At 40.5% G+C, this 25,088-nt stretch overlaps 1 pseudogene; it reads right to left on the reverse strand.

The window, feature by feature from the left end:
* On the reverse strand, nt 1-24,877 carry LOC118573950 (annotated as a pseudogene).
* Nucleotides 24,878-25,088: the final 211 nt, after the last annotated feature.

Here is a 25,088-nt window from a genome sequence, read left to right on the forward strand (position 1 = left end):
TTATTGCCAACTATTTTCTTTCATGCAGTCTTGCACTTTATTGCCTTTCCACCAGGCCTCAATCGCACACTTGCGCAGTGGGTACAGCCTCTCCTCCTGCTGCTGCTGCTTCTTGGTCTTCAGCTTTTTTTGGTGCATGGCTCTAGTCCTCCTGGGTTGCAGGTCCATAGGCTTGTACTTCTTGCCCTTGTAGAATTTCCCGAGGTTTTCTTTTTGAGTCTGGTTAATGACAGTGAGGACATGGGCGATGAATTTGCGGACGACTCCTATCTTGGAGAGCTTGGACATGGGTGACATGAAGCTGGGACAGCTCAACCTTCAGATCGTCCAGTTGTTTTAGCAGCTCCTCCTTCTTCTTCCTGCTCAGGTCAAGCCTTAATCTTGGCCTTGGCTCAACTGCTCACTGCCAAGGCTGCCTGGTCCGAGAGCTATTGCCAACTTTTTATACTTTCAGGTTTAGTGTATCTGGTTTTGTGTTGTGTTTTTTTTTTTTATCCATTTGGACTTGCGTTTTATTCAGGGTGATAAGCGTGCATCTATTTGGATTCTCATACATGCAACCATCCAGTGTGACCAGACCATTTGTTGAAGAAGTAGCCTTCTTTTTTCCAGTGTGGATTTCTGCCTTCTTTATCAAAAATCAGTGTCCATAGATGTGTGGATTTATGACTGGGTCTTCAGTTTGATTCCATTGATCAATATGTCTGTTTTTATGCCAGTACCATGTGGTTTTTATTACTATAGCTCTATAGTACAAGGTGAAGTCAGGGATGGTGGGACTTCCAGCTATTCTTTTATTATTCAGGATTATTTTAGCTATCCTGAGTTTTTTGTGTGTTTCCATACGAAGTTGAGTATTGTTCTTTCAAGGTCTGTGAATAATTGTGATGGAATTTTGATGGAAATTATATTGAATCTGTAGATTGCTTTTGTTATTATGATAGCCATTTTTATATGTTAATCCTACAGATCCATGAGCATAGAGACATTTCCATCTCCTGATACTTTCTTCAATTTATTCAAGGACTTCAGGTTTTTAACATACAAGTCTTTCCCTTGTTTGGTTAGTGTCTTAGTCAGGGTTTCTATTGCTGTGACAAAACACCATGACCAAAAAGAAAGTTGAAGAGGAAAGGGTTTATGGAGCTCACACTTCAGCATTGCTGTTCATTACTGAAGGAAGTCAGGACAGGAACTCAAACAGGGCAGGATTCCTGAGGCAGGAGCTGATGCAGAGGCCATGGAGGGGTGCTGCTTATATTCTTATATAATTCAGGACCAACAACCCAGGGATGGCACCACCCACAATGAAATGGGCCCTCACTAATTGAGAAAATGCCTTACAGCTGGGTCTCAAGGAGGCATTTCCTCAGCTGAGGCTCCTTCCTTTGATGACTCTAACTTGTGTCAAGTTGACACACAAAACAAGTTAGTGATAGCCCAGAATATTTATATCATTTGAGGCTATTGTGAAAGGTGTTGTTTCCCTGATTTCTTTCTCAGACCATTTGTCATTTGTGTACAGAAGGGCTACTGATTTTCTGAGTTAATTTTGTATCCAGCTACTTTGCTGAAAGTGTTTATCAGCTATAGAAGTTCCCCTTGGAATTTGTTGGGTCAGTTATCATCTGTAAATAAAGATACTTTCACTTCCACTCTTCCAATTTGTATCCCCTTAATCTCCTTCTGTTGTCTTATTGTTCTCCAATACTTCAAGTACTACATTGAATATATATGGAGAGAGTGGACAATCTTGTCTTGTTCCTGATTTTAGTGGAATTGCTTTGAGTTTCTCTCCACTTTAGATGATGCTGGTTATGGATTTGCTGTATGTTGTCTTTATTATGGTGAGGTATGTCTCTTGTATCCCTAACCTCTCCAGGACTATTATTATCATGAAGGGGTGTTGTATTTTGCCAAGGGCCTTTTCATCAAGGTTCACACAATGACAGTATCATGTCCCCTGGTCCTCCTTATTATTGAAGATTTGGCTTCTAATTCGTTGCTTTATTATGTGAATAATCAAAATAGAGGAAGACTTTCATACTGGTGGCTGGGAGGAGGGAATATGTCTGACGTAGTGACCGAGGCATTTCTATCAGTCATTTTTCCATGCACACAGCATATGGGTTTCCTTCATGTTTCAAAAGTTCAATTTACAGAGTGTGCAATTCACTGTTATGACTACCCAGTAAATGGGTAGCTAACTCGTGAATCCAATCGTTTTACAAGATGTCGAACATACAGCATAGGGCTTAAGAGGGGAAAAAGGAAGGAAGGAGTGAGGCTGAGCTATGAAGAAGGCTCCATGGATAACTAGTATTTGACATAAGATCATACAAAAAGTTTATGTTTGTGAGGCAGACAAACAAGGTATTCAGGGAAACTTATTTCAGGCAGAGAGGCATGCATGTCAAATCTCAGAGCTACAAGAGACCTCAAAGAGTTAGTTCTAAGAAACTGCTAGTAGAGCAGAATTGGCAATGAAAAGGAAAAAACAGAAAAGAAGTGTGAAGCCTTAAGCTAAGTCCAGATCACAGCGGACCTTGCACACCACGGCAAGGGCTTGAACAGCTAGCTGTGAAACAATGGAAATACCCAGATGTGGAATTTACTCTAGACATATCTTTTGCCTTCAGGCATGGAGGAGGTAGAGACTATCCAGGTCATTTCCATAAAGGCATACATGGCTAGGCTCTTCATAGCAATGTGGCCATTTACAAGGAGGACTGGTTTTTATATAGATTGAGGGGCAGGGAATATCATGGGTCGTGGATTTCTTTATTGGTCAACAGCAGCTAGTAGTAAGAGAAGCAACATGGACAGAGAAACAGGTCATTATTAGCTGTTAACATTGATCAGGAATGGGTTAATCTACTTTTCCTGAGGAAAGAGAGTGTCCACCAGACAAGAACTCTCTCACTCTAAGCCTCCAAACATTCTCAGACCAGAATATTCATAATTTCTTCTCACAACTTGACAATTTCTGACCAAATTTCATCTCTATCTCATAAAGCAAGTGTGGCAACAACCTGTTCAAGACAACTCTTGGCTGCATTTTGGGCCAAGAAGCAACATCCAAAAAGGGCATACCACATTCCCCCCACATAATATTAGATCAGAAAGATATGGATCAATAATTACCAAACACTTTTAAGAGTAGAAACCTTAAACTGTGGCATGCTTATCTTCATAGCATTTCATATTTTAGTGACTTTATTCCTATAACCCTTCATAACAACTCCATTGGTAACATGAATGGTGCAGGATTATAAAACATTACTTTCTCACTAACCATGGAGACTCATCATCTGCCACTCATTAAATGAGTTGTTATGGAGGATTATGGAAAGATGAACTGGGGGCTTGGTTTTATGAAACCATGCCACAGGTGAGCCTAGGCATGATACTCAGCCTGCCTCTAAAGAACTGGTGTTTAGTGGAGTGGACTGAGGAGCTGTGCTTTCTATAATCACAGAAGCCTCTGTGACTGCAGCTTTTTAAAATATGAGAATTGCACTGCTAATCTTGGGTGATGACCGAGTGGAAACAATGGTAGCAGACGAGAGGTCACCAAACTCTTGAGTTGACAAATATGGATTGGAAAGACACGTTCCTGTTGTCAGAACGAATTTGGGGAGTTCTAAACATACCAGAAAAATCTACCACCAAGAAATGAGGCATGGGGGTAAGTAAATCTACTATACTGGAGAAATTTTAGGCAGAAGATTCTGTAACTATGTTCTGTTGGATAGAGATGTTGTTATTCCTAGTGGAGAATTAACAGCAGGAGGAAATCATATGATTTGTGTCTGTGACAGCACGTTCTCTTTCATCAGGTAGAAAGGATGTGCAAGTATTGATAAAAGTAGGGACTTGTTTTCGTGTATTGGTAGAAGTGGCCGTCCAATCAATTTCCCTTCTAAAGGTCAAAAGGCAGTAGCCCTAACAAATGGAGGGTAAGTTGTGGGAAGAGAGTCACAGTGACTCACCAGTGACTCCATTCTAAGAAATCAATGGAAGGAATCTATCGGAAGTGACAAGGTATTCAGAGAGTGCTAAGACAAGAGACAAACCCCGTCTTTATGGTTTGTCTGTCCCCATGAAAGTTCCACCAAGGAGACCTTCAAAGCAAGAGAGATAACTTGCAGGGGAGAGGGGGACAAGAAGCTTGATGAACTCACAGAAACTTACTCTTCTCAGCCACCCACCTACCCTGAAAGGAAGATGAACATTTATCACAGAGAATCTTAAATTTTCCTTGATCCCAGGGAAGTTTCCCATGATGTCCTATGAACAGAAGAGTTTTCCAAATGGCTAATGGAGGTGAGATAAGGACTGGGGTGATGTCACAGTGAAGGCAAGAGGAAGTTTGTTGGGCCTTTTGGCTCAGACAATTAATAGAGGGATATGTAGAAGGAGGTCAGAGAACACATAAGGAGCATTTGGGGAAAGCTCAATCACAAGGTAATGGTAAACCATGAGAGAGGTCTCAAGAGAATCACTTGGAAGCCATTTTGCTAGTCATCACAAGGGTGCTCCACTCAATTAGGATGGAACCAGGAATGACAATAACCTCTCCAAAACCTCACTTCAAAACTGACAGCCCATTAAGCGAAACATGGACAAGATGGCCTTTCAATTATTGCAACCAAATACACTTAAAAGCCAAACAAAATGTTTACCATTGGCAGGAGTGGTGGCATCTGCCTTTAATCCCAGCACTCGGGAGGCAGAGGCAGGTGGATCTCTGTGAGTTCGAAGCCAACCTGGTCTCCAAAGGGAGTTCCAGGAAAGGCGCAAAGCTGCACAGAGAAACCCTGTCTCAAACAAACAAACAAACAAACAAATAAATAAGAGAATAATAATAAATAATAATAAGAAATAAAAAAATAAAAATAGAAGAAAGAGGCTTAAAAAATTGTGAGTCCCAGGCCAGCCAGGGCTACATAGTAAAACCCTGTCTCAAAACAAACAAAACAAAAAACAAAGCACAGGAAAATGTTTGCTTTAATTGATTTCTAGAAATCATCTATAAAGCAACAATTTTGATAGCTGTGATGGTAAATTTGAAGTGTTTACCTAGAAGAAACCCAGATGCTTTAAATTCTGAATGAACTAGGTAAGGAAAACCTAGTGTCAATGTGAGCAAGCGCTATCCATGCTTATGGCTGCATGATTCACAATCAATACAAAATTGAACTAGTCTAGATGAATGGATGAGGAATATATGATCCATACACAATGGATTTTATTCAGCCATAGGGAGAAATGAAATCATTAAAGGAAAAGGAGTGGCACTAGAAATTATCACATATTTTCTCTCATATGCAGACCTAGATTTTTTAAATATATTAATAAATGGTGGGAATGGGTATGTGCCATGAAAGTAGAAAGGGGACCATGAAATCAGAAAAAGAATCCTTGAGGGGAAGGGAAGATGAATAGAACACACATCACAAAAGCAGAAAAGAGGTTGTTGTGGGGAGGCAGGGCCCCCAGGAGAGCTGCAGAGGTGTGGCGGGAAGAGCAACAAACACAAAGTATGTATAAAACAGCATCAGGAAACTCACTACTTGGCATGCTAAGTTTTGAAAATAACTTCATAATCTTAACCGATTGCCTAAAGAGGGGAAAAGAGCAATTTGGCTGATTCTCATTTGGACCCAGTTTCAGTTCACAAGAAAAAAATAAATATAAACTCACCTGTTATTTAGGTCCTGAAGCATATGATGAGAATAAAACATGTCTGCCTGCTATTAACTCCACATATGAGACACTGCATCTAAGAAGAAAAGGAAGTTGTTTCCATTCTGGGGCAAGAATATGCAGATATATGTTGTTTGTTGTTTTCTATGGTCCCATGTTGGAACGCCAAAATGTTGTTAGTCATTTTGCTTTTTTTTTTTTCCGCTCTTTGACTCTTTTCTCTTTTGGGGGGCCTGCCACCGAGCTCCCAAATAAGTCACACATGGAGGCTTATTCTTATTTATAAATGCCCAGTCTTAGCTTGGCTTGTTTGTAGCCAGCTTTTCTTAACTTTAAATTATCCCTTCTACCTTTTGCCTCTGGATTTTTTCCTTTTCTTCCTTTTGAATATCTTACTTTCACTCCTACTCAAGGACTGGCTATGTCTGAGTGGCTGACCCCTTGCATCCTCCTCTCCTTCTCTCTCACTCTTTCTTCTTTTTTCTTCCAAATTTCTCTTTCTATTTATTCTCTCTGCCTGCCATCCCTGCCTATCCTTTCTCCTGCCTCACTATTGGCCATTCAGTGTTTTGTTTTCTCTAAGTTAACAGTGTGGTTCATCTTCATCATATAGTGTATAAAATGGAAATCTGCCACTACACCATTAATTAATTCTTCTGGAGGAGTCAACATAGAACTTGGTTGAAGAAGTATTCTCTGTTATTTTGTTTCAATTTAAGTCTTCAATTTTTTTCCATAAAGTCCTCTGCACTAATGATAACCTATCGCCATTTATTGAGTGGAAAAATAGTTGGAAAAGCTCCCATCATTTCCACAGAAATAGCTATATGGATATCGATTGATGTATATGTCTTACTTATCATTATTCTCTGACTACTCTTAGGTGATAACTACCTCGTAACCACAGGATAAATCAAATTATACTTTAAAATGACCTTTTGGTATAAATAATATGAACATCTGTTCTCCACATGCATATGCACATATAAGCATCCACACCAGCTCATGCATGCACATATATACATAACAGAGAGAATCTCTTAGTTTCTTAGGTCTTCTGTGGGAAAAAAAAGTCTAGACATGATGTCTTTAAACAACAGAAATTTATTCTCAGTTCTAGAGACAAGAAAAAACAAGATGGTGGGAGAGCAGTGGTTCTCAATCTTCCCAATGCTGTGTAACCCTTTAATACTGTTCCTCATGTTATGGTGACCCCAACCATGAAATTATTTCCGTTGCTACTTCATAACTGTAATTTTGCTATTGTTATGAATCATAACATAAATAACTGATAATGCAAACCCCAAAGGGGTCGAGACTCACAGGTTGAGAACGACAAGTGGTAGATTATAATCTCTCTGGAAGCAGGAAACAATTTGTTCCGTGTATTTCTCTTAGATTCTGGTGTTTTGAGCAGTCCCAGGCGTTCAGGGTCTATGGACACACAGCTTTCAGCTCTGCCCCTGTTGTCATACAGCATTCTCCCTCTGTGTCTATGTATCTCTTCTTGTAAAAGTGGTCACAATGGATAAAGGGCTGTTCATCACCTCATCTTCACAGCAAAGACAATGCCTCCAAAGTTCACCCTCACAGGTACTTACTATAGAGTCCAACAAAACCATATCAGAGACAAGAAACATTTTAGTAAAAATTTTTTTGTTGTTGTTTGTTTGTTTGTTTTTCGAGACAGGGTTTCTCTGTGTAGCTTTGTGCCTTTCCTGGAACTTGATTTGGATACCAGGTTGGCCTCAAACTCACAGAGATCTGCCTGGCTCTGCCTCCCCGAGTGCTGGGATTAAAGGTGTGTGCCACCACCGCCCTGCTGAATGAACTTTTAATGTGTTTGAATTTGTAAAGATTGTGGAGTTTTTTTTTTTTCAAGATTTATTTATCATGTATACAGAAGAGGGCACCAGATCTTATTACAGATGGTTGTGAGCCACCATGTGGTTGCTGGGAATTGAACTCAGGACCTCTGGAAGAGCAGTCAGAGCTCTTGACCTCTGAGCCATCTCTCCAGCCCCCAGATTGTGGAGTTTTTAATATATATATATTTAATATATATATATACATATGTGTGTGTGTGTGTGTGTGTGTGTGTGTGTGTGTGTGTGTGTGTGTGTGTGTGTGTTTCAAGACAGGGTTTCTCTGTGTCACCCTGGCTGTCCTGGAACTCACTTTATAGACCAGGCTGGCCTCACAGAGATCTGCCTGCTTCTGCCTCCTAAGTGCTGGGATTAAAGGTGTGCGCCACCACAGCCCGGCTAGAACAAACTTTTGTACAGTGAACATTTTAGTGCAACTGTGATGCTGTCATAAATTGGATAATGAGGAGAATGGAACAGTGAGAGGAAATGCAGTTTTCTATTTACAACATGCTTCCTACAGTGGTCCCAAATGAACAACTCTGAGAACTGCTTGCAGCTGAACCTCTACATAGGGTTATCACTTGAGGAAAATTTTGCCAAACACGTCTCATAATCACCTTTTCTTGGTAGTAGTTCAATAGTGAAGTTGAGGCTAGCCTAAATTTGAGGAGAGATATCCCGTCCCTGGAAACACTCAAGATATTTGAGCTCAAAGGCAAGAGGGGCTCTTGAAATTCAGAAATGGCCTAATAAATTACGAAGCTCACAGATGACATCCCTCACATCTCTGATCCTGTAGACTCTGTCAAAGAGCAGATCTGACCTGAAGGCTGAACTGCCCAAGACTTACTATATTAATGCTAAAACTGAGACAAACACTTTCCCTTTCAGGCTTATGAGACTGAAAAAGGAAGGAACATGAACAATGAGACCAGACTGACAGTTTGCAGAGGGTCTAATACACTGATGGGGTCAAGAATGGACTCCAGAAGGAAAGCACAGTTTGCCAGTTACCACTGTTTTTAAAACGTGTTAGTAGCCTGATAGAAGAGAAAGTGGGAAATAGCCTTGAACACATTGGCACAGGAGACAGCCTCTTGAATAGATAGGATAGGAAATATGATTGACAATCAATAAATTGGACTTCAGGAAACTGAAAAGCTTCGTAAGGCAAAGGACACCATCAAAAGGACAAAATTACAGCTTACAGAATGGGGAAAGATCTTCACCAACCCCACATCTGACAGAGGGCTGGCTGATCTCCAAAATATATATAAAAAAAAAAAAACTAGACATCAAAATAGCAAATAATCCAATTAAAAATGGGCTACAGAGCTAAACAGAATTCTCAACAGAATAATCTCAAATGGCTGAAAGACATTTAAGGAATTGCTCAACATCCTTAGGAAAATGCAAATCAAAACGACTCTGAGATACCATCTTACACCTGTCAGAATGGCTAAAATCAAAAACACTGATGACAGCTTATGTTGGAGAGGAGATAGAGCAAGGGGAACACTCCTACACTGTTGGTGGGAGTACAAACTTGTACAGCCACTTTGGAAATAAATATGGTAGTTTCTCAGAAAATTGGGAATTAATCTACCACAGACCCACCTATACCAACCTTGGGCATATACCCAAAGAATGCTCAATAACACTTGCTCAACTATGTTCATAGCAGCTTTATTTGTAATAGCCAGAAACTGGAAACAATATAGATGCCCCTCAACTGAAGAATAGATAAAGAAAATGTGGTGTATTTACACTTTGGGGTATTATTCAGCTGTTAAAAATAATGACATCATGAAATTTGCAGGCAAATAGATAGAACCCAGACTCCAAAAGACAAGCATGGAATGTACTCATTTCTAAGTGGATATTAGCTGTAAAGTAAAGAATAACTATACTACAATCTACAGACCCAGAGAGGCTAGGTAACAAGGAGGGCCCAAGGGGAGCATGCATGGATCTCCTGGGAAGGGGAAATAGAAGAGATCTCATGGGTGGGCTGGGAGTGGGTGAGGATGTGAACTTGATGGATGGAGGTGGGGGTGGATGGAGGAGAGTACTGAAAGAGATGATTGGAAAGAGGAGGCGTTTGGGGGTCAAGTAGAAAACTGGTGCAAAGGAAACTCCCAGGAATCTACCAAGATGACCTAGCTAAGACTCCTAGCAATGGTGGATGCACAACTTGAACTGGTCATCTCCTGTAATGGGGAAGGACTTCAAATGGAGGGATTGGGATGCTGGCCCAGCCAAACAACCTTTAACTACAGTCTGCCCTGCTTATGGGAAGTGCATAAGGATAGCACAGAGATTATAGGAGTGGCCAACCAATGACTTGTCTGTAGCACGAATCTTAAAAGGTCTTATTAAAAAACTCGGAGCCAAGTATTGGAGTGAATGCTGCAAGATCAGAGAAACAGAACAAGCCACACCCAATTTCACCTTGCCAATTCCTCAGCTGATCTTGCTTCCTCAGATTGGAAGCCTCTGAGTCCTCATCTGAATGGATCTCAGCTGAACTGCTGCTAAAAACTAAGAGCTTAAACGAGCCTAAAAAGCCTCCAGTTCCTGGTCCTCATACCTTATATACATTTCTGCTTCCTGCCATCACTTCCTGGGATTAAAGATGTGTGTCTCCATGCCTGAATGATTCCAGTGTGGCTTTGAACTCACAGAATGCTCGGAATAAAGGTATATGTGTGTGCCACTATTTTCTGGTCTCTATGTATATATAGTGGCTGTTCTGTTTTCTGACCCCAGATAAGTTTATTAGAGTGCACAATATATTGGGGGACACAATATCACCACACTGGTTCAACCTAAGAACCCATCCCACAAGAGTGAACCCACCCCTGACACTGCCTGGCCCAGAGACCTAGGATAGAACCAAACATGACTTGGGGAGGGATGCCAACGTAGTGATGCCTAACAATATTCTGCTATCCTCATAGATTGGCTACTACCCCAATTGTGATCAGAGAGGCTTCATTCAGCAACTGATGGCAACAGATGCAGACCCACAACCAAGAATTAAGCCGAGTTCAGAGAATTCTGTTAAAGAAAAGGAGGAAAGATTGTACAAGCCATGAGAGTCAAGGACATCACAAGAAAACCCACGGAATCAACTAACCTGGCCTCATAGGAACTCACAGACTCTGAACTGATAACCAGGAAGCCTGCATGGAACTGGACCTAGGCACTCTGCATATATGTGACAGTTGTGTAGCTTGATCTTCTTGTGGAACTCCTAACAGTGGGAGCAGGGGCTGTCTCTCTGACTCTTTGGCTGGCTTTTGAGAACCTATTGGGAATCCTCACACTGGGTCGCTTTGCCCAACCTTAATACAAGGAAAGGTGCTTAGTCTTACGGCAACTTGATATGCCATGCTTTGTTGATACCCATTGGAGGCCTGCCCCTTTCTGAACAGAAACAGAGGAAGAGTGGATTGGTGGGAGTGGAGGGAGACAGGGGATGGGAGGAAAGGAGGGAGGGAAAACTGCAGTTGGGATATAAAAATAAATGAATAAATTTAATTAATAATAATAATAAAATAATAAAATTGTTATTAGCATAAATTAATTAAATGTACTCACGAGTTTTGTTATAAAAATTTCATACCTGTACATAATATATTTTGATCATATTCCAAGTATATCTATATTATCCACTCCTGTCCCCCATTCTACTCTTGCTAATTCTCTTCCTTTCCCCAACTAGCCTCCCTTATATTTTCATTTCTTTTATGTGTGTGTGACCCAGTGAATTTCATTAAAGCTGTTTACAGGAGCATGGGTGAGAGGTTGCTTACAGAAGCACAGACACCTTACCAGCGGCTACACCATTAAAGAAAATGTCTTTCTCAGGGCCGTGGTGGCGCACGCCTTGAATCCCAGCACTCGGGAGGCAGAGGCAGGGGAATCTCTGTGAGTTCGAGGTCAGTCTGGTCTATAGAGTGAGATCCAGGAAAGGTGCAAAGCTACACAGAGAAGCCCTGTTTCGAAACAAAACAAAACAAAAGAAAAGAAAAAAGAAAATGTCTTTCTTCCCCAGCTTCAACTGTTTATTGCCTGTGACTCTTCAGACAAGAATCTCTCCCTTCTGTGGCAGGGTTTTATGGCCCTGTCATATGTAGATCTTATGCAAGCAATCACAGCTGCTGTGAGCTCAAGAACAGAGTGCAAATCTGTGGCATGCCTAAAAAAAAATCACTATTTCATACCTCTGGCTCTCACGTTCTTTCCATCCTTCCTTCTGCTGTGCTCCCTGAGCCTTAAAGGGGGTGATATAGATGTCTTATTTGTTGTTGAGCATCCAACTGTCCCTTAATCTCAACATTTTGAGTAGTTTTAAGTCTCTGCATTTTACCACTGACCATTGCAAAAAGCAGTTTCTCCGAAGATGATAGTAGCACTACTTTATGGATACAAACAGGATTATTCAGAAGACAATTAGTAAAGCAATAACAGTAGCTTCCCAACTAGGGTTTAAGACCTCCCCAGCCATGGGTTCTTGACTGGATTTATAATACCAGGTGTGAATTCCCCACTATGTAGAGGGCCTCAAATGCAATTAGAAAGTGTTTGGTTACTCCCATAACAGACTTTCCACTATTATACTTGTTAGGATTCTGTACGTGCGCAGTTTGGGTCTAACGTCTTACGTCATCAGGGGGACACTGGCTAAGTACCTGCCGCTGCATGATCATGCAGTCCCCGCCTTAAAAAAGGCTGGACCCAGACCCCCCACCCTTCTCTTTCTGTTTCCTCTCTGCACTGCTCCCGCCGTTTTTCTGTCTCTTCAGGCCTGGTTTCTTTCTAACTCTGGTAGTGTAGCCGTGGCTTGTAACTTTTCCACCGCGCCGGCTGACGCACCAGCGCCGTTTATCCTTTCAATTCCAGTGTAGTCGTTTGCCTGTATTGTATTGTTGCACACAGGGACCACAGCTGAGTAAAATTATTAGTGAGAATTCACTTCCAGCAACCAACATAGCATCTTCTAGCATGATAAGGGCTGGCCAGCAAAAAGGACTACTAGCCTGGTTCTAGCTTGAATTCTCTACATTCTGTGACCAACACATGTACCATCTTCAGCAATAGGATCTTACGTGGTAAGCTACGGCAGTAAAAATTGTCTATATTACTTTAGGTTGAACTTTTCCCCATCCTCTTCTCTCCTCCATCTCCTTGACCCCACTCCTCACTTAAACCTTCCCCCATTTTCTCCCTTTTCACTTTTGTATCACATGCATTTTTCTTAACTTGTGAACCCCTTTCTACTTTCCTGAGCCCCATACACACCCTCTTCCACATAAATGCACATATGCCTTTAGTTAGAGGCTAGGATCCACATATGAAAAAAAGCATGCAGTATTTGTCTGTCTGCCCTGAGTTACCTTACTCGATACAATATTTTCCACTTACACGCATTTTCATGATTTCATGTTTCTTTGTGTGTGAATTAAATTCCTTTGTGTATACGTGCCCATTCAAGTGATGAACGTCTAAACTGATCCTTTTTTTTTTTTTTTTTTTTTTTTTTGCTGGTGTGGGACACCAGTTTTCTGGCTCAAATTGTCATTGAACTGTATTAAAGACCAGGCCACGTCTAAGCCAGGCCTACTTCCTTCCTGCCCATTCCCCACGGGTATGAGAATTGCAGTGCAAAGGTCCCCTCTGCTTACTTCTTCCTCCTTGTCACCTCCAGGCCTTTGCCCCAGACGGTTTCATATGTATCTGATCCTGTCTTCTTAGCTGCTTCTTGAAAGTTCTAAGCACACACAAATTGTACTACTGGTGGAGTCTAAGAAAGCAAATGGTCTGGTGGCATATGAGGACTATGCCCCTCAACAGCTGATGGATAGAAGGAAGGAGATCCTCCCTTGTGGATAAAAGCAGATAGCCCTTCACATAGGGGAATAACCCAAGTGCTGATCAGTTCACCAGTGGCCTATGACCCTACAAAACGGTCTGCTGAAAGACTAAATAAACCTTCTAAATACAATGATTCTGGCATTCAAAAATCAGGACAACATATACGAATGTTCTGCTTGCTCAACGATTGACAACTCAAATAGCCAGAAAAAGGAAAGCAAGATGGCATAAAGACTCCCCCCCCCCCCCCCCCCCCCCCCCCCCCCCCCGCCACAAGTGCCTTCTCTATTTTTATGATTAATTAACAGTTGGGGTTTGGGGGGTTGGGAGTTGAGATAAGGTCTTTATATATAGCCCTGGCTGCTCTGAAGCTAACTATGTAGACCAGGCTGGACTCAAACTCACAGAGATCTACATGACTCTGTCTCCAAAGTGCTGGGATTAAAGGCATGCACCAATATGCTCAGCTACATTTAATTAGGTTTTTTATTTGTACTCTTATTTTCTTTTTCTTCTTTGATTTATTTTCTTTCTTTGATTATAGACCTTTAATAGAGGTTGTTTACGTCTGACAGATTAAACCTCACTAAGCAATTCAAATATACATATGTTTTTATTCATTTTTTTTTATTTCCCTTGGCTTTTGAGATGCAGCTCAGAATGGCTTCAGGCTTCATGTGTATCCAAGGATGACTGTGAATTTATGATCCTATGCCTCCACTTCCCCAAATACTAGAATAACAGGCAAGTATCACTATACCCAGCTATTCTGCTTCTTATTTCCTCCTGCTCATTTTTCTTCACTTTTATACTCCCCTTCTTAATATCTAATGTTATCAGATACTAAATTTGTGAACCAGAGTTGTCCTTTGTGCGCCTTCTCCACACCCAATGGTTCTCAATATGGGGCACAGGTGGGCCTGGGCTATAATCTTCCCAGCCTCAGCCTCTCAGTGCTGGATTTGTTTTAGGTTGTCTGTTTGCATTCATTTTCCTCCTTTCTTTTCTCACTTATCCTTACCTTGAGCTGCCTTGTCTCCTTCCTTCTTCTCCTGTTTATATTTTTACCTATTTCTGCTCTGTTGTTCTAGTACTGATAACTGGTCCTATTCAGCTTACCTTTTTCCTATGTCTGCTGTTAGTAACTAATATTCTAGTATACATCATACTACCCTCATCCCTCTATTTCTCAAAAGACATTGGAGTGGGGAAGGTAGTATTTTCACTTGTTATTACTGCATTCTCAATAGCTTAGTAGTCATCAATTCTTTTGGTTTGTATTTGTCATAGCATGATTTTCTTTCCTCAATTATTAAGGATAGTTTTGATGAACTTAGTAATTTGTGTTAGAAGTTATCTTTCAGGGCTTGAAATACATTGTACCATGTTCTCTTAGATTTTAGAGTGTCTGTTGAGAAATATGCTATTATTCTGATAGATTTGCCTTTACATGTGACTTGATGTTTTCTCTCTTGCTGCTTTCAACAGTATTCTTTCCTTGTTGGTTTTTTAACTATAATAAGATGTAGGGAGGTTACTGGAAATAAATAAATAAATAAAGATTAGCCTTATATAATTAATAATGGTGGGTGACTTCAAACCAAGAGGTAGGTAATCAAAAAAAAAAACAAAAACAAAAACAAAAAACAAACAAACAAAAAACCCGACAGTGCCTTCATTGGGGTTTCTATTTCTGTGATAAAACACCATGGCCAAAAGTAACATGGGGAGGAAAGGGTTTACTTACAACTCTCAGCTTACAGTCCATCACTGAGGGAAGGAAGTCAAGGCAGGAACTGAAGTAGAAGTCATGAAGGGATGCTGCTTACTGGCTTGCTCAATTTCCTTTCTTTCTTTTTTTTTTAAAGGGTTTGTTTATTTATTTATTTATTTATTTATTTATTTATTTATTTATTTATTTATTATGTATACAGTGTTCTGTCTGCATGTGGCCTGAGCCGTCTCTCCAGCCCCAATTTCCTTTCTTATATACCCCAAGATCACCTGCTGGTTAGTGGTACCACCCACAGTGAGCTGGACCGTCCCATATTATTCATTAATGATGAAAACATCCCACAGACTTGCCTACAGACAATCTGATGGAGGCATTTTCTAAAACTGAGGTTCTTCTTCCTAGATAACTCTAGCTGTGTCAAGTTTTAAAAAAAAGACAGAAGCCTATTACTTTGTTAGTTAAATAAGAAATATAACTTGGGGCTGGAGAGAGGGCTCAGAGGTTAAGAGCACTGGCTGCTCCTCCAGAGGTCCTGAGTTCAATTCCCATCAACCACATGGTGTTTCACAGCCATCTGTAATGAAATCTGGTGCCTCTTCTGGCCTGCAGGGATACATGCAGACAGAACACTGTATACATAATAAATAAATTTTTTAAAAAAGAGAAAAAAAGAAATATAATTAAAAAAAGAGTTATATGGAAAATATCCTATATGATTGAATAATGGTGCTCCTAGAAGCCATTGTATATTAAACAAAAATCCCTGTACCAGCCTGAGATACCTCCTTATGAGTTCTTGGTCAGGGAAGCCCCAGAAGCACCCTCCCCCCAAAAAAACCAATACAGGCTCTTGCCATTACTCTTGGTTACCAATCAGAATCAGATGCTAAGACCCTGTTGTTGAAGGTACCATACACCTTGGTTGCACATTACAGAGAAATCACCTTAAATTGACTTGAAATCTTCTTCTTTGCTGGCTAGTTTTCATACTGCTAGAAGGTACTATGCTTCTGGGAGACAAAAACCATCAACAGTCTTAATCACCTATGAACCCAGTGAACTCCAATGCTGCATTAGTTATTTTTGGCTGCTGTGATAAAATACCATGACCAGATGACCAGGGCAACTTATAAGTAGAAAGACTTTATTTGAGCTTATGGTACCAGAGAGAGAGAGAGAGAGTCAGTCCATATGCTGAGAGAGGTATGGCAGCAGGTGGATGGTGTATAAAGCTAAGCGAGTACATATTCAACCACAAACACAAAGCAGAGAGAGCAAACAAGAAATAGGGTAAGGCTATGAAATCTTAAAGCTGTTTCCCCAGTGACATACCTTCTCTAGTAAGGCTCTACCTTCTAAAGGTTCCATAACCTCCCCAATCAGTGTCACCAAGTGTTCAAATACCTGAGCCTATGAAATACAATTTTCATTCAAAACCATCACAAATGCCAACCTATTAGACAAGATGTCCCAGTGGTACAATCGAGGCATGACTGTTATGAAGGTAGCCAACCACACTGCTTGGATTTGAGGCCCACTTGACAGGAGGAAATACATGCTACTGAACTGGGTCACAAACATGACTATCATAGGTCCTGATCTTAGGTGTTGGGGGTAGGCACTTACTACTGCTGTTTAGCTGGGTTGACATGGCACCAAACTGCCTTCTAGTTATGTTTTTAACCCATAGACAAATGCTACTCTCAGCCTTAATTAGAAGAAACTTCTCTTTTCAGTGAATGTCAGTGAATACAGACTATGGTAGTCTGAATGTAATTGGCCTCCATAATCTCATAGGGAGTGGCACTATTAGGAGGTGTGGCTTTGTTGGATTGGGTATGGCCTTGTTGGAGGAAGTGTGTCACTGTAGGGGCAGGCTTTGAGGTTTCCTATGCTCAGGATACTGCCCAGTGTCTCAGTCGACTCCCTGTTACCTGCAAGATATAGGACTAACAGCTATACCATGTCTGTCTGCGTGCTGCCATGCTCCCTGTCATGATGATAATGGACTGAACCTCTGAAACTGTAGGCAAACCACTTTAATTAAATGTTTTCTTTATCAGAGTTGCCATGGTCATGGTGTCACTTCACAGCGATAGAAACCCAACTAAGACATAGCCTCTTAAGGTGTTAAGAATAAGTGACAGTGGAGTGTTCATCCCTAAATAGGACATTTAACTCTGTCTAAGGCTCAGGGAACATTGAAGAAAAGGGAGTGGAAAGAATGTAAGAGCTAGAAGACAAGAAAGGGGCTATGAAATGCTGTCTTCTGTGTACGAAACAGCCATTGCAATCACTAATTCACAGTAGCCAGAGTTAGTGCACTGGACTCTCACAAGACCGGGCTGTGGATCAGGGAGCAGTGGAAACCCTGGAAGTATGAAGTCCTGAGTAAATGGGAGTTGTTGATATGAGCCAGCCATGGTAAGGACCAGAGCCTCAGACCCATGGGAAAATGGCAACACCTTCCCCCGGGGTGAAATCCAGAGCAAAAACCTCAGTCCATATAAGGATGTTACTAATCTGTGAGGAAATGTCCATCATAGCTCTCTCTCCCCACTTATTTATGGCCTGTTGGCTTCTCCCTTACAGAGAGCTCCTAGTGAGATTACTTAAGTCTGTAAACAAAACAAAACAAATGTAATGTAGGAGAGGGCCTTATGGGAAGGAGAGGGGCTAGGGGATGGCAGGAATAGGAGGAGATGAGAAAGGATGAGGCTGGGAATAGTCAGAATGCATTACATACAGGCAGCAGAGATGGCTCCGCTGTTAAGTCTGCTTTCTGCTCTTCCAGAGGAACCAAGTCTACTTCCCAGAACCCACAACAGGCAGCTCACAGCTGCCTATGACTCCAGCTCCAAGTGGCCCAATGTCCTCTTCTATCCTCCATGGACCTATACTATACACACACACACACACACACACACACACACTAAAAATAAATCTTGGAAGTTGTCAAAAAAACAATTTTTTAAAAATCTCAAAAAAGTTGGCAGTGGTGGCACACTTTTAATCCTAGCACTCAGGGAGTAAAGACAGGCAGATCTCTGTGAATTTGAGGCGAGCCTGATCTACAGAGCAAGTTCCAGGACAGGCAAAGCTGTTACACAGAGAAACTCTGTCTTGAAGAAAAAAAAGACTCCAAAAATAAAAAGATGAATAGGGAAACCTGATAGATTTGAGACATGGCTATGCCACATTTGGGCTTTTTACAGATCACAATTTCAAAAATGCTCCCTACAAAACCCTTTTATACAATAGGGATCTTCGAAAGTTGTTGTATATATGTTACTATCTTAGATGTATAGTAATGTGATGATTTCATTTTAAAAGAATCTGTATGTTTTCAATTGACTGCATGGGGAATGTGTAGTAGTTAAAAAAATTAATCAAGCCAGGCGGTAGTGACACACACCTGTAATCCCAGCACTCGGGAGGCAGAGCCAGGTGGATCTCTGTGAGTTCAAGGCCAGCCTGGTCTCCAAATCGAGTTCCAGGAAAGGCGCAAAACTACACAGAGAAACCCTGTCTCGAAAAACAAAACAAAACAAAACAAAATCAAATAAAGTAGGTCATGTTAACATTGAAACTGAGTTATTGGTACACAGTAGTTTATTATGATGGTCTCTACAACCATTTTTTTCATAATGAAATATGAAGGCAAAAGTTGCAAAAAACGTCTCCAAGTCATATTAGCATAAAGACTAATGGCAGCCCTCAGGCTATAAACAGTGATCTGTGTAACTGTGTTTTGCTACGAGGCATAGTTACCGAAAACACAGAGGAGTTATTGAAATTCCAAATTTCATGCAGATCAACAACTACGTGCATTTTGGATCCAAAACAAGGAAGATATGTTTTGTTCTTGCTATATCTTCAACAAGATTGCTTTCCACAGGCCAAGCAAGAAATTTCCAAGTCAACTTGCAACTTAGAAAGAGCTTGGATGAAAATCCCATTTAAAGTAGTATGTCACTCTTTTTGTCCATTTTAATTTCATTTCATTTTATTTTTCTTATCTGTCCAGTTTCTTTTTATTATATTTTTAATTTCATGCAACGTATTTGATCATAGTCTTTCTCTTCTCCCAACTCTTCCCAGATCCTTCCTGCCTCCCGACCCACACATCTCCATGTCCTTTCTCTCTCTCAAAAAAGAAAACAAAACAAAACCTAACAAACCGTACCACCAACAACAAAAAGCACACAAAAATAATGGAGTCCATTTTGTGTTAGTCAACTACTACTGAACATGAGTCCTTCCCTGGAGTGCGGTTGATATATCCAGAATCACTCCACTGGAGAAAACTGATTGTCCCTCTCTCAGCAGGTAGTAATTGCAAATAGTTTCTTGGTTATGGGTGGGACTTTGTGCTCACTTCCCTCCTCTGTGTTGGGATTTTTTTTTTTTCTGGCTTGAATTTGAGCAGGTCTTTTGCATGCTGTCACAGTCTTTGTGAGTGATTATCCCTGTTGTGGAAGACACTGTTGGAAACTCTACTGGGCCTTGATGTGAGCAGAAAGCTATTTGATGATGGGAAGGGCAGATATGAGCCTTTTGATCTTAGCAAAGCCATAGCATTTCATGAAAAGCACAGGGTCAGCCTGATCTTGTGTGGGCAATTTGAATGTGTAAGAAGGAAGGCCTGCAGTCCTGCTCAGCCACTGCTTCATTGAGAGCCTCAGATTGAAGGAGATACAGGGGAATTGTAAAAGAAGATACGTTAGCTGTGGCCATTGGGAAATGTATGCGAATGTATGAAATTTTAAATTCCACAAAATGAAATGTTTCTGATCAATGAACACTCTTTCGGTAAATTTGAATACCTTTGAGTCCAGTTTACAATGATTATATTAATCAAATAGATTTTAAGAGAACTGTCTCCTCATAAGGCTTCAAAACCTGAAACCAAATCAATCATCTTCTTGTAGTTTTTTAAAAGTATTTTAGTTCAATTTCATTTGAAGGTAGGTAGTATTATTTTGTCTCTTTGCTTTTTACATTTTTCATAAACCCTTCTGAGTTTGTATGTGGGCTGAAAATAAATGTCTACAGCAACAATTTCTGCTTGTGAAATTTTAAAAATCTTTCAATGCCTTTGCATTGTATCTTTCTTTGCTATTTGATAAGCTTTTCATTTGCACAACTTTTTATCAGTCTCTGATATTATTTTGATACCATATGATTTTGTGTCAAAATTTAGGGTGTAAGCCAGGAGGTAGTGGTGCATGCCTTTAATCCCAGCACTTGGGAGGCAGAGGCAGCCGGATCCCTGTGAGTTCGAGGCCAGCCTGGTCTACAGAGTGAGTTCCAGGACAGCAAAATTAAGGGTATGAATGTTAACTACTTTCCACTTGGAGATACTTGATCAAATTTTAAAGCATGTGTGGTAGGTTTTAAGCTTTGTAAGCCATTTATGTTTATATGTACTAATAACTGTATGTATTTCAAAATTTTAGGGAGTGATTTATTGTTCTTTTAGAGTGTGAATCTAATTTATGTAAGTTAATTATTCCTACTCAGTTTAAAAGTGTTCTTACTAAGTGTCTTCTATCAGCAGTTACTTTTCTTTTGTGGTAAGACCATTTAATGGGAGATCTACTCTCATAACACTTTTCAAATGTACAGTGTAGTATTGGTAATTAAAGGCACAAAGCTACACAGTGGATCTCTAAAATGTATTCCTGTTTCCCTGTAAATCCGGCCCACCCTGAATAGCAGCTTCGCATTTCTGCCTCCATCCTAGCCCTTGCCAACTGCTGTTTGCTCTCTGCTTCAATTTGATTATTTTACAATCCACATATAAGTGGAATCATATTGTATCTGTCTTGTAATCAGCTTACCACCCTTAGCATAATGTCCTCAAGTTTCATCCACATTGTCACACTTCACAGTATTTTTTCTATTTGAGGCATACAACTGCCAATTCATGATCTGCCTGCCCAGCCTCCACAGAGCTAGGATTATAGTTGTATGCCACTATATATGTGGTGTTGTGGTGTGTGTGTTTGTGTGTGTGTGTCCGTCTTCTGTCTGTCCCTCTGTCCATCTGTCTGTCCATCCATCTGGCTGTTCCTCTGGCTGTTTGGCTGTCCCTCTGGCCATTTAACTGTCTGTCTGTCCATCTGCCTGTCTGTCTGCCTGTCTGACCATCCATCCACCCGTCTGTCCCTCTGGCTATCTGTCTGCCTGCCTGCCTATCTGTCTCTGGTGCTTAGGGTTAAATCCAGGACCTCAAGTATGCTAAACATGTTCCCAGACCAATATTTTTTAATGGTATTGAAATGCATGAAATTACTATGAAACATGCCTCATGATGATTCATAACATTTACAAGGTCAAAGGGTATAGCTCTTTCTTTAATTTTTTAAAAATTATTTTTTTAAACTACCATAAAAAGTATTAAGTCCAAACTCCTTCTGTTGATTCTCCTCTCCCCTCTCTGTCCTCTTTGGAACTCCTCTGCCCTCTCAACTGTAAAGAAAAATGAAATGTGCAGGAAAATGGATGGATCTGGAACATATCATATTAATCCAGTGAGCCAGACTTACACAAACCGTAGCTTTTGATGTTTATGTGTACGTTGTGGGGTGAGAGTGTACATAGGCTAGGAAACTAGAAAGGGGACTCTACAAAGGCAAAGGAGGGGTTAAGGAAAGAGTGAGCAACGAAACAAACATCCTTTTTTGGAGACATTTCTCTGTCATTTTCCGTAGACTCTCTATCATTTATACCAACAACATACTAGAGTCTTAATGATTTTCACATCCCTGATAATGACCATCTTATTAGGGGCGATGTGATATTTCAGTGTGGACTTGATTTTCATTCCCCTAAGGATCAATGATATTGACCACCTTAGTTTATTTTTAATTATCGTGTACAGTATTGTTTCGCTATGGCACTTTCAAATGCTGGTTTTGCTGAGTCTCCTTCCCTTGCTTCTCCTTCAAATACATGTTGGTCATTTATGTCTTCTTTTGGAAAATGTCTCTTCAAGCAAATTTTTTGCCTAATTTTTGAAGCCAGTTATCTGGTCTTTTTATTGTTTTGCTGTTGAGTTGTATGTGTTTCTTATATTTTTGTATATTAACCTCTCATCTGATACATGGTTTACAAATACTTTCTCCTTTCCACATGCTGCCTTTCATTATGATTCTTTTGCTGTGCAGAAACTTTACCCTCAGTAACTTTTAATATTTGAATTAACTGTTACAAAATCATGAGTGGAGCTAGTCATACTACAAAGATCATGGCATACTTTTATCATCAATTAGTATTGGTTAGTCTCTTTTTATTTTATCTTATTTTTCTTTCTTTTTTGATTTGTGTGTGTGTGAGAGGGGGGGGAGGAGAGAGAGAGGAGGGGAGAGAGAGAGATCCCACTACATAACCCAGGCTTGCATCAAACCACAATTCTCATGCCTCCACTTCTAAAGTACTGGGATTACAGATGTGTACCACCACACTTGGCTATTTTATTTTCTTCGGTATCATCTGCAGTCTCTGTCTCCACCACAGACAAACATGGCATATGCAATATGGTGTGCATATTTTTCTGCTTTAAAAACACATCCAATGGGTTTCACAACTTGTTATTGCACTTTTTTCTCAGAATTTGTATTTTCAAATTTTAGTTTCTTTCTCAGAAGTCTTCCCTCACTCTGTATATCTAGGCTTGTTATATTCTTGATTGCCTTTATCACTTCCATCAGTGCAGGTTTTATTAAGCATAATGTCTCTCAATCCAGTGATATTGTGTTGCTACTATTTGCTTTGCTTCAAAATTGAAGCTTTTATCTAATTGGACCTGTTTTGCATCATGAAAGACTGGTCTCAGCGTGTCAGGGTCAGGGATGCAAGCCGCTTTCTGGACAGGGAATAATGATTGGTTGCAAACTGTAATTGGCTTGATAAACATCTCTTCTAATCATTTACAGTGTGCTTTCCTTTATGATAGAGGCTAGAGAGCCAAAGGCTCTATTACTTCTCTGAAACAAGAGAGTGTATGTAATTTGGGTTCTACTAATCAGGTATACTCATGTGAAAATTACCTTTCAAAATGCAGTCAAGTGGGGAGAAAGCCGGCCATAGGAAAGCCTTCCATCTTGCTGCTGTGGTTTTGAAACAACAGACCTGATGGCAGTCTCGCTTCTCCACATCACAGCTAAGGGAGTATGCTCCTCAAGCAAAAGCTGTCACAGGAGGTTCCTGATCCTGCGGTCTAGCCTTAGATTCTGTGATCCTGCACACAGCTGCTGGGAGAGTAACCTTCTGCTTCCCGGTGGTGGCAGAGGTGGCAGTCGTTCTGCTGTGGCAGTTCTTTTAGCTGTCATTCAAGCTCTTTTAGCCTCCCAATGACCTTGAAAGCACTAGATTATTTGTATTAAATGTATATGATGTTATAATAGCCACAGTAATTTGTTATGTGCAACTGAAATTTGATATATGTGCTAATCAAAATGAAGTCCTTATAGACACCAACACAGCATCCTTTCCAACAACTTGCTCTTATTTTGAAGAACCCTCATTAAGGCCTATCAGGTGCATATCCTTTTTGCATGACCCACAAGCCACAGATGAAAGGAAAGGAGTCTATGCTATGCTAATGGAGAAACTCCTTTCTTTGGGCAATTTGAGTCCCTTACCCTCAATAAAATTTGCTTTTAATTACACATCTTATCCTTCCTATCAGATATTATTATCAGAACAAGTCGATCTAGTAGAGAACTGTCTCACTGTTCTCTGCTTAACACCCAAATATTGGGTCTAAAAGAAGAAAAATGAGGGGGACAAATAGAATGTTCAGATCCTCTTTAGCAAGCCACTGACAGAGCGAGAATAGTAAGCAGCAAAGGCACTAGGCCTGAGAGCCGGTCGAAAAGATGCTCCCAGCTCACTGGGCTGTCTGAAACAGTACCGTGCCGTGCTGCACAGGAGTCAGCCTAGGAGCCCTCAGCAGAGGCAACAGTTTCCAGCCCGAGCTTCTGGCTTACTTTGCATTCTCACCCCACCCTCCTCCATGGACTGTGCCCCATCATTCAGAGAAAGTGAAGTGCACACTCCTGGGCAAAATCCTTGTATAGACAACACTTCCAGGTGTTGCCTATAGACCTATTAGAGTGTGAGGATCTTGGGCAGAAGATGGTAGGCCATACAGATGAGGCCCAAGTACAGAAATAGGAACTCCCTGAATGTGCTCCTATTCAGTCCTTCACTACCACTTCCATTCAAATCATCTCAGCTGCTTTTCAATGTAGCCTTCTTCTATTTTAGAAGCTTTATTTGTCCAGAGCAGTACTCCTTTTTCACATATGCTTTGAGTTTTCTACCTTTGGGTTGCATTTTTAATCTCCTATCAACATGTGTCCATACCAAATATTTCCCAACCAAAAATTCCTAAACAGCCCCCTACTGGGGTCTAGTATTAGATCACCTATGACCTTTCCTGGAAGACAACTTTAATAGAACTTGGCCTAGATCAAGAGAGAGAGCTGAGAACTTGGTAAAGTAGTCATCCACCATCAACCCAGGAACTGTTTCTACATGATTTTGATTTTTATTATTAGGTTTTTAAAATTAGCATACAAAGTAGTAGATTTCATTATGTTGCTCTCGTATATAATTCATCTTACTAACCTTTTTCTTCCACTCTTCTCTTCCACTTACCTGCCCCCGCTCCCATCGGTCTCCTTTCCCCCAGCAGCTCCTCTGCATGGTTTTCTGAAATGTGGTTCAAAGCTGGAGGGTTTGGAGAAGCAAAACCCAAGATCATGAATTAAGTATGAAATTAATGATTGGTTAGGAAAATCTCTGACACTTCTCTATACTGGTTAAGGTAACAGATGCACTATCTATAGCAGATAAAACATGATACAACTTAAAAAAGAAAAGCT

Source organism: Onychomys torridus, chromosome X (assembly GCF_903995425.1).
Source record: "Onychomys torridus chromosome X, mOncTor1.1, whole genome shotgun sequence".
NCBI classification, from domain to species: Eukaryota; Metazoa; Chordata; class Mammalia; order Rodentia; family Cricetidae; genus Onychomys; species Onychomys torridus.